The sequence below is a fragment of the Amblyomma mixtum genome, chromosome 7 (assembly GCF_055824585.1).
Source record: "Amblyomma mixtum isolate Tamu chromosome 7, ASM5582458v1, whole genome shotgun sequence".
Taxonomy (NCBI): domain Eukaryota; kingdom Metazoa; phylum Arthropoda; class Arachnida; order Ixodida; family Ixodidae; genus Amblyomma; species Amblyomma mixtum.
In genome coordinates, this window is record NC_143018.1 from 136,845,601 (window position 1) to 136,855,466 (window position 9,866).

General features: G+C 48.5%; 1 pseudogene; it reads left to right on the forward strand.

Annotated features, from left to right (window-relative positions):
- The first annotated feature begins 5,443 nt into the window (after nt 1-5,443).
- LOC149337671 (uncharacterized) lies at nt 5,444-6,343 on the forward strand (annotated as a pseudogene).
- The last annotated feature ends 3,523 nt before the right edge of the window (nt 6,344-9,866 follow it).

Here is a 9,866-nt window from a genome sequence, read left to right on the forward strand (position 1 = left end):
AGGACTTATATTATGCCATCCCTCATGACGACTTGGCCAGTTGCATCAAGAACTCTATAGACCAGCATGGAGCTGTAGAATTTCAGAATTCGAGTTGCATCTCAACTGCCGGCTTCCTTGAGCTACTCTGTAGTATTTAAGATCGACATCCGCGGAATGGAACAATTCGCTTTTCATTCTAAACAATGGCGTCTGAATCGGTTAATAAGTTGCACCTATCCTCAATGATCTTTACTTGCGCTACACAGGTCCCTCAAGGCAGCAATGCGAAAAAAAAACCTTTAGATTCGTGGACGATTACTTTGCGATATTACAATGCTAGCACGACGTCCTCCCTTCCCAAGTTTCCAAAGTTCTTAGTAATTTTTGAAGCATTCTGAGCCCATTGATTGTCGCTCAAGAACTACCAACAAACGGCTTCACACGGTTTTTAAAATTAGGAATATATTTTAACCCCAATCACGTCTTCTGGGCCTTTGTGCCTCGGACCAACAAACCTCCTCTCTCTTTTGATTGAGCGCACACGAAGCTAATTAAGCGCAGCATCATCAATTCATGCGTTAAGAATGCATTAAAAAATCCTGCAACCACGAACTAGAAGATACCTTTTTAGCCCACAAGCGCCGATTACTGCAGGCTGGTTACCCGCTGGCCCTCTTTTCTTAAGTGGCTGAGGCCTTTTTGAGAGCCAGAAACGAAAAAAGAATACTAGATAAGGATAAAATCGCAGTCGTTTCCTACGCACACGAGATTTCACACAACTTAAGAAATATAGGAAAAAGAGTAAGAATGGACGCTTTATTTTCAGCTCCGGATCGCTTGTCAAGCCTCTGCAAGCGCTTTAATGAAATGGCTCGTAAGCACACAGTGTGCACCATAAATCAACGCGACCGGCTCGTTTCCTGTGCTCAGGGCGTCCTGTATTCTATCCACTTGACTTGCGGCCATGCACACATAGGCCAAACCGGCTGGTGCCTAAAGAGATTGTCTGAGCACAAATACAATGTGACGCAACGAATCTCGGGCCTTATGGGCATTCACTGCCGAGATTCTAAATGCACACTGAGCTGGGCAGCACGGGTATGCTGCGCAGGTGCGATGAAAAAAACCCGCGAGAAATAATTGAAGCCGTAATCATCGCGCATCTTAAAGAGAGTTGTGTCTCCACCCCCTCCTTAGCCCTTACCGGTAAAGAACTGCTGTTCCTATCGGTAGCTGTATGATCAGAGCAAATTGTCGTGAGAGGAATGCCGCCCGTTGGAGACTAGGCGCTTTTTTAAAATCGATTTTGTAGGAGCGGAAGACGAGCTTTTAATGCGAAAGCATTACTAGTTCCATTACGAAAAAAGCTGGCCGTGTGTGAGTGTCGCGGTGGCGCAATGGTTATCGTGCTTGACTAGTGGCCCGAAAAGCGCCGGTTTGATCCCGGCGGTCTCATTTTGGTGGAAGCTATACACAAGAATCCGGCGTACTGTGCGATGTCAGTGCATGTTAAAGAACCCCAGGTAATCGAAATATCAGGACCCCTCCACTAAGGCGTCGCTTATCGCCCCAGTGGCTGTGCGACAATAAACTCGGTATCCTATAAAAATTCCTAAGAGCAGCAGTCGATCTGAGTTGGCGTACGGCGGCAGATCAAGGACCGCCTTGTACGCTGTTCTAATGATTATAGTAAGTGCATAGTCGTCCCTGCGATTCGCATGATTTTAGGGGCGAGCGTACATGATTCTAGTTATCATCAAGCTTGGAGTGATCCTGCCCAGGTCGGCTTCTCTCATGCCCCTGCGGCGGGTGGCAATGCGCGTCATCAGCGCGCCTTGCTTCTGCGTCGTTACGCATTGCCGCGTATCGCTTCCGTGTTGTATTGTTCTGAATCAACATGCCAAGAACCCTGATCGTGGCTACCGGGGTTATCGGTAGGTTGTCAATCTGCAACTTGATGGAATATCGAGGGTCGGGTTCTGCGTGTGAGGCTTGTTTGTTCCTGATAACTAAGAGCTCCGATTAAGCCGGTGAAATTGCAACACCATTCCCGTGCACAAAAGATTGCACGGGGTCGATAGCTCGTTGTGATGGCTCTTTAATCTCTCCGTCGGATCCAGGGTTGGTCCATATGGTGATGTCGTCTCGGATATAAAAAATATGGAGAAAGAGGATGCATCGAGGGTTAAGCAAAAAAAAAGGCTTCGATGTAGCGAGGCCCCACAACCTCCATCCGTGCGCAATGGATCCGGAACACACCCCCATCGGACTGCCGTCTTAATTAAGATGCGTTAAGCGACCCCATAGTATTTTTTGTATGTATTCTCTCTCTTTTTCTTGCATTGTTTATTGAGAGGATATCACCTGTCTGTAGAATATTTTCCTGTGCACTATGTGGTGTAGACGTAATGCAAGACCCGCACGCGAAAACGTACATTATCACAGGTGGCGGGGTAGTTCGCCTACAGAAGAGAGGTATCGCTATCGGACCATCTCAGCTAATCCGGTTTGCCCACCTCGGAATATCGTCGACAAATGCATCGCTTTATTATGTCATTCACAATCAATAATTATCATACAAAAATAGAATTCCAGTCTTATATGCAGTACAACACAACGCGACAGACTGTGCACAAACATGTCATAAGCAACACTAGCGCCTCAGTGGACAGCCAATTCAAACAAGCTGTCATTTATTCTATGAACGATTGCCGGTTGCAATAACTTACCTTGCAACGCGGTCACGTTGCCATCACCTGAAGTATTTCTATCTGCAGTCAGATCAAGCCAGTAAGTTGTTTTACTTCGTTTGCTTCTTCGAATGTAGGTTTGCGGTGCTTTCGACGCTTACATAAAAATACGAGGTCTTTTTGTGTACTTTACGAGCTCATTTTTTGCGCAGAAGCTTTACAGTTTGCTTATATGCTCTCTTTTATTATTTTTTGTTGTCTTTAATGGACCAAACATTTTTACACATCTCGCACCCAGTCCTACCTCGGCCACCAATAGGAAACCAACAGTATTCAATACAAAAAAGAATAAAAATGCAAAACGCAGTCGTGTTCCTCGTGGTTGGCACGTGGTCGCGTCACATAAACAAGCATGAGAGAGCAGGGGTGTGGTGTTCAGACGAGCGTAACAGAGAAACAGCAAAGTTTCTAACCCTTGTGACGGTGTCCAGCCCGTCACTGGCTGCTTATAGTCACGCAGTTTTAGCCCGCTGTGTAATGTCCGTGTTCCAGTGCACGTTCGAGCAACGATTGGCCGTCACGCGCGACGTATTGTTCTTGGAATCTCACGGACGTCCAATATCAGCTGCTTGGTTGCTGATGCAGGGAGGGAAATGCAAGGTTTCCCAGGTTTTATTGTTTGTTAACTGTAGCGAAGTACTGCATTATCTTAGTAATAAGGGCCATTCTAGAATTGGACACAGCCTCACTGCTTCGATATTTCTCCGAAAGTCAAAGTTTGCATACTAAACGAGGCATGTCTCTAAAAATTGCGGAGGGCACTTAAGTCTACTTATGTGGTATAAAATCAGAAGCGTTTTTTGTATTTTAATTTGTTTTTAATGTTATCTACCTAGTTATTGTATTATATTCCTATATAATCACACACCTACTCATTAGCATACAGTCGCAAGGCAGCTAATAGACTACGTTCACTTTTGTTCGTCAAGAACCAGCCTGGTTTTATGGCCCATGGTTATGTGCTCGCCCCTGAATCTGAAAGTCCTCGGTTCAATTCCCAGCACCTTGGGTAGAAATTTTGTTTTAATTGATATTACGGTGATATCATCGGGAATTTTTGGGACCACTCCTGCTTGTCAGCGCCGGCGCCGCATTTGGTGCCCGATTATCCACATAGTGCTTTCGCATTGATAAACTGCACACACTAAAGATGGCTTGGGCGGTCAGCGCACGCCCCTTTTCTAATAGAGCGTCACTTGGCGTAATATATTCATGTCAACCGCCGCCGAAACCAGGGTCGCTGCGCAGAGCTCATGTTTAAATCCTTGCTTACAGTCAGAATCAGAATCTCGGGCTGCGTAGATTCTGCATTTTGCCATAAAATCACCACAGCAGTTCGCCAGGGGGCTCTTGCGTTGACTTCTTCCTGCGGTGTCTGTCGTTGTATCTGCGCAGCGCATTTGCACTTCTACATTCAAATAAAGAACAGATTCTCTAGTACATGTCTAGAGAATGTGTCACCAGAAAATCGTCTGACCACTGGACATTGGTTGGATATGGAGCACAGTTCTCAAACTTGCTTCAGTTAAAGCGAAATGAATAAAACCACAGAATTGAGAGACGACTCCGATCGTCGGTAATGCGAAATTTCAGCGCAGCTCTTCACACGCAACTTGCTACAGCTGTAAGGTGTCGTGTTACGGCTACCCACCCTCCAGGATCTTCCCGTGGCAGGCACCTTCGGGTTGTGCACTTCTCCGCTCTTGTCGTGGCAGGTGGCCTTTCGCTTTGCTAGTACCTGCCATGGTTGTCGGGGGGTGTGTTAAGCCAACCCCAACGCCGACGCAGACGACTACGATGAGGAATCCTGGAGCAGTGGCTAATTGGTTGCTTATTGGGAAAGAAAATAACAGAATAACAGACTCGCATATCTCGGCGGACACCCAAACCCCGGCGTAAGGGGAGGGTAAAGGACGGATTGATAGAAGAAAGGAATAAAGAGGTATCGTAATGGAGGTCTCCGGAATAAGTTCGACCACCTGGAGATCTTTAACGTGCACTGGCATCGTACAGCATACGGCCGTCGCCTCCATCGAAATGCGGCTGCCGCAGTAGGGTTGGAACGCGGGTACTCCGGCTGACTAGACGGGCGCTGTAGAGAAGGGGGAGGCGGGGGGGGGGGGGGGGGGTTGGAAGGAGGTAAAAGCTGCGGTTTAAAAAACCATGTTGAGAATAATTCGCTATGCGTGCCTCTCATTACTTGGGTAGTAGGTTTGGTTAAGCGCTACAAAACGGTCGTGCATCATTTCGGCAGCACCAAAATGGACCCCATCTGTGCAGTATTTTGCTGGAAAATTATTTAGGAGAGCCGTTGGTAATGGCGCTGCTGGATTTCTCACATCGTCAAAATACCTTAGCCCAACTAGTGAGCACAATAATACGGGTTTAATCGCTGCCTAAGCGGCTGTGTTTACTTGGAGGCGAATTAAAAATGGCCTTTCGGCTGTAAGTTTATAGTGTACGTTAATGATACCTGTGCTGCTATGCGTCTGCGTTCGAGTCACGTGAGAACCGTGACGTCATTGCCTGTATATGTTTGGCTGCAATAAACGGACGGGCGTCTTTCGCTCTGGGCTTGGACATGGACCTCGTTGCTTCCCGATGCGTCTCCGCTCGGTTGGAACGCTCACCCCGATAGCGGCCGGACGCCGCTACGACATGGTGTCAGAAGTATAAAGCTGGGACCTGGGAAAGAAGGAAAGCGTCGAGAAATGCACGGAGCCAAAATCTTCACAGCACCGGGCCTTAAACAGCCACCACCGCTGGACTTCTACAATACATAGGAGCGGCCGGCATGGATTCAGCATTTCGATTACTATCACGTTGCATCGGGCCTCGAGGAAAGCTCAGAGGAAGCACAGGCACAAAAGCTTCTCTACTCTATGGGACGGCAGGCTCGGGATATTTTTGCCACTTTCGGTCTCTCGGACGAGGACTCGAGGAAATTCGACGTCGTCCAGAAGAAGTCTGACACTTATTTCACAAAAGAGGTCAACGTCGTGTACGAGAGCGCTTGCTTTCACAAGCGACATCAAATGCTCGGTGAGTCAGTAGACCAGTTCATGTCGGCGTTGCATGTCTTAGCAGACCGGTGCGATTTTGGCGAATTTAAGCGACGATTTATCAGAGACAGGTTCGTCGTCGGACTGAAAGACGAAAAACTCTCAGAGTCGTTACAGATGGACTCTAAGCTGTCTCTTGCGTCCGCCGTTGCAAAAGCACACCTTAAAGAGGCGGTTCAGCAGCAGCAGGAACTCCTTCGCAACTCCACGGCAGGCCAAGCCTTGAGGGTGTCTCTTGCCTGTGAAAATCTGACAGTGGGCTCCACAGCAACAGTCGACGCCGTGGGATGTAACAAAAAGCCTCAACGTGGGAACGCCAGCTCTTCAGTGCGTCGTGACGGATGCTACATCTACTGCGGTAACTCCCTGCATACACGAGCATTGTGCCCAGCGAGGACAGTTAAGTGCAATTACTGCGGCGTAAATGGACATTTTGCTAAAGGGTGCATCAAAAAGACTTCCACGTGCAATCAACGCAAGGTACGATTTTCTTCTGTGCGAGCAGACACGGGACAAATTTTGTGGGAGAGACTGGAACGCCAGGTGTAAAAGCGCGATACTTTCAAGTATGTGTGAACTCTGTTCCAGTGTTTGCAAAAGTTGATACTGGGGCCGAAGTTACCATCTTCCGCCATCTTTTCCTGGTCTCCCTGTTAAATTAACGAGAGCAAACGAGGTTTTGTCAGGCGCGAGTGGTTCACACCTCAATGTTTTGGGCAAATTCGAGGCATAAATCGCTTGGAAGGGGAAACGCTCTCGCCAAACATGTTATGTCGTCAGCCCGCTACGACATATTCTTCTCGGTTTGCCCGCTCTCGAGGCACTAGGTGCCGTGACGTTTGTCGATTCAGTCGCCCAGAAGGGTTCTACCGGTAGCGTTCTAGGCCCCGTAGTTTGCAGTAACCTGGGCGCAATGCCAGGAGAGTATCAGATACGGCTTCGCCCAGACGCGGTTCCGTAAGCTATAACTGCTCCACGCAGAATTCCAATTCCGCTCAGGGAGCGCGTCCGCTTTGAACTCGAAAAAATGGAGCGAATGGGCGTTATTTGTAAGGTTGACGGGCCTACGGAGTGGTGTGTCGGCATAGTACCAGTGGTAAAGCCGAGTGGCGATGTCAGGATCTGTGTAGACCTTACCCCACTGAATAAGTGCGTTCTACGAGAGAAGGTCGCCCTCCCCACAGTGGATCAAGCTCTAGGTTCTATAGCCGGTGCAAAACTTTTTTCTAAACTGGACGCAAATTCTGGTTTCTATCAAGTAGGCCTAAGCAAGGCTTCGGAGGAATTTACTACCTTCGTTACTCCGTTCGGGCGGTACTGTTCACCAGGTTACCTTTCGGAATTACTTCAGCACCTGAGTATTTCCAGAAAAGAATGTCCGAAATCCTAGCAGGCATGCCTGAAGTCGTCAACGTAATGGAAGATATTTTAGTCTATGGAAATACTAACCAAGAACATGATTCTAGACTTGCAAAGGTCTTGACCAGGTTGGCAGAATCCAACGTTATGTTAAACAAATCCAAGTGTGTGTTCGGCGTTAAAAGGCTCACTTTTTTAGGTCATGTTTTAGGTGAGGAAGGCGTTCAACCCGATCCAGCTAAGGTAAATCCTGTGAAAGAAATGGAGCCACCGAGCAATGCACCGCAATTGCGCAGCTTTCTGGGCATGGCAAACCATTTGGGGCTCTTCTTGCCGCACCTTGCTCACACTACTTCTTTGCGCGAACTTCTGCGTGAGGAAAGGGCCTGGATATGGGGCCCAGCGCAGTGAGCTGCGTTCGAAAGTGTGAAATCTCTCATCTGCTCCGCGAAATGCATGGCTTTGTACGACCCTCACCTTGCCACGATTCTATCGGCAGACGCTTCGTCTTTCGGCCTTGGCGCAGTCCTTTCTCAAACGCAACGGAACGGTGGGCGACGCCCAGTAGCGTTCGTCTCGCGTTCCCTCACGAAAACTGAGGAGCGCTATGCGCAGAATGAAAAGGAGGCGTTAGCCTTGACCTGGGCTGCCGAAATATTCGATGAATACCTCAGAGGTCTGGACATACTCTTCGAAACGGACCATAAGCCTCTTGTTTCCTTACTAGGAAAAATGCCCGTTGATATGGTCCCGCCAAGAATTCAGCGGTTCAGATTGCGGCTCATGCGCTATCGTTTTGAGGTAGTCTATGTTCCAGAAAGACACTTAGTCACTACCGACGCTCTTTTACGAGCGCCAATCACTGGAGACAAGCGAATAGCCGGAGAATTGACTGTGTCTGAAGTTTCTTCCTATGCAAAATCGTGCATTGAGGGACTGGAAACCGGAGATAATTTCCTGAAAAGAGTGGGAAAGGCCCAAGAAATCGATACCGTTTGCAAAGCCCTCCGATTGTTGTGACGCCAAGGCTGGCCAGAAAAACCGAGGCTTCCTTCTCAACTCGCCCCTCATTGGCAAGGGTGCGCCTTTATAGTTGAAGGCAACGGGTTGCTTTTAAAAGGAACCAGACCCGTAGTGCCTCAGTCCCTCAGAAAAGAAGTGCTAGAAAAGTTGCACGACGGGCATCAATGCATTTCTAGAAGCCGAGCATTGGCTAAAGAGTTGGTTTGGTGGCCAGGCATTAGCGAACAGCTTGCGCAGCAGGTGAAAGATTGTGAAATTTGCGCGCGATGGGCTACTCAGAATGCAGAGCCGTTGATGCCCACGGCTACTATGAATTTTGCATGGTAAAGAGTTGGTGTTGACTTGTGCGTTATCAATAATCGCCACTATTTAGTCCTGGTCGATTATCTGTCTCGCTACCCGGAAATTGCGCTTTTGTCTTCAACTACAGCTCTAACCGTTATAGAAAGGATGAAGAGCATTTTTCCTCGTCATGGCATTGCGAGAACGGTAGTGATAGATAATGGACCGCAATTTTCATGCTCTGAGTTTGAAACTTCTGCTGTTGAGTATGGTTTCAGTCACGTGACTGTAGGCCCAAGGCACCCGCAAGCTAATGGGGAAGTGGAAAGAATGGTGGAAACAATCAAGCGCCTCATACTTAAATCGAAAGACCTCTACCTCGCACTTCTCGCATACTGGGCGACACCAGGAGTGCTGGGCTACAGTCCTGCAGAAATCCTGATGGGTCGACGCCTAAGGACTCGCGTTCCGATGGCACCTCAGCTGCGGGGCTCAACACAAAGTAGAATGACTGATGTTACAGCTAAGGATCATTGGAATCGAAAATTGCAAGCGCATTACTACAACAAACGTCATCGTGCTGGGGATCTCGTTCGGTTGAAGGTCGGTGATCATGTATGGGTTCAAGACTTAAAAACAAGGGCCACTGTAGTTTGTGCTGCAGCAACCCCGCAGTCCTTCGTAGTACGCACAGAACAAGGTGCTCTGTTGCGCCGTAATCGACGAATGTTAAACCGCTTGCCAGTTGTTGGAAAAGCAAAAGGAAGTTATAAGTTCCCCAATGAACATGGTCAGGAGGAGCCAGGTGTGTCAGTCAGGGACGCGCCTGCCAGTGTAAACAGCTGTCCGGCCAAGGGAAAAGCCGAACGCCAGGTGCCTTCGGCTCCAGTCACAGTGACCAGGTCGGGAAGAGAAGTTCGCCCTCCCGTTCGCTGGGGATATGATGAGTCACCTTTTGTGTGTGTGCGCGTTCTCGGGCTGAGCCATGCGGAGTGTTTCTTTTTGTTGAACAGAACAAAGCTGTTGTTATCTGGTTGTAAAGTTCGCACATTTGCCTGTGCAGTAGTTAGTGCCTCAAATGTGATGACGGGATTTCTGATGTTGTCCAAAAAGGGGGATGTGCTGATATGCGTCTGCGTTAGTCACGTGAGAACCGTGACGTCAACGCCTGTATATAATTGGCTGCAATAAACGGACGGGAGTCTTTCGCTCTGGGCTTGGACACGGACCTCGTTGCTTCCCGATGCGTCTGCGCTCGGTTGGAACGCTCACCACAATAGCGGCCGGACGCCGCTACGACAATACCCACATGATTTAAAATAATCGGAAGCTCTCCACTAAGGCACCTGTTCATTTGTTTGTTTTCTCACCGACTGAATTTTCTGTGCAAGTCCAATACAGAAGAAGG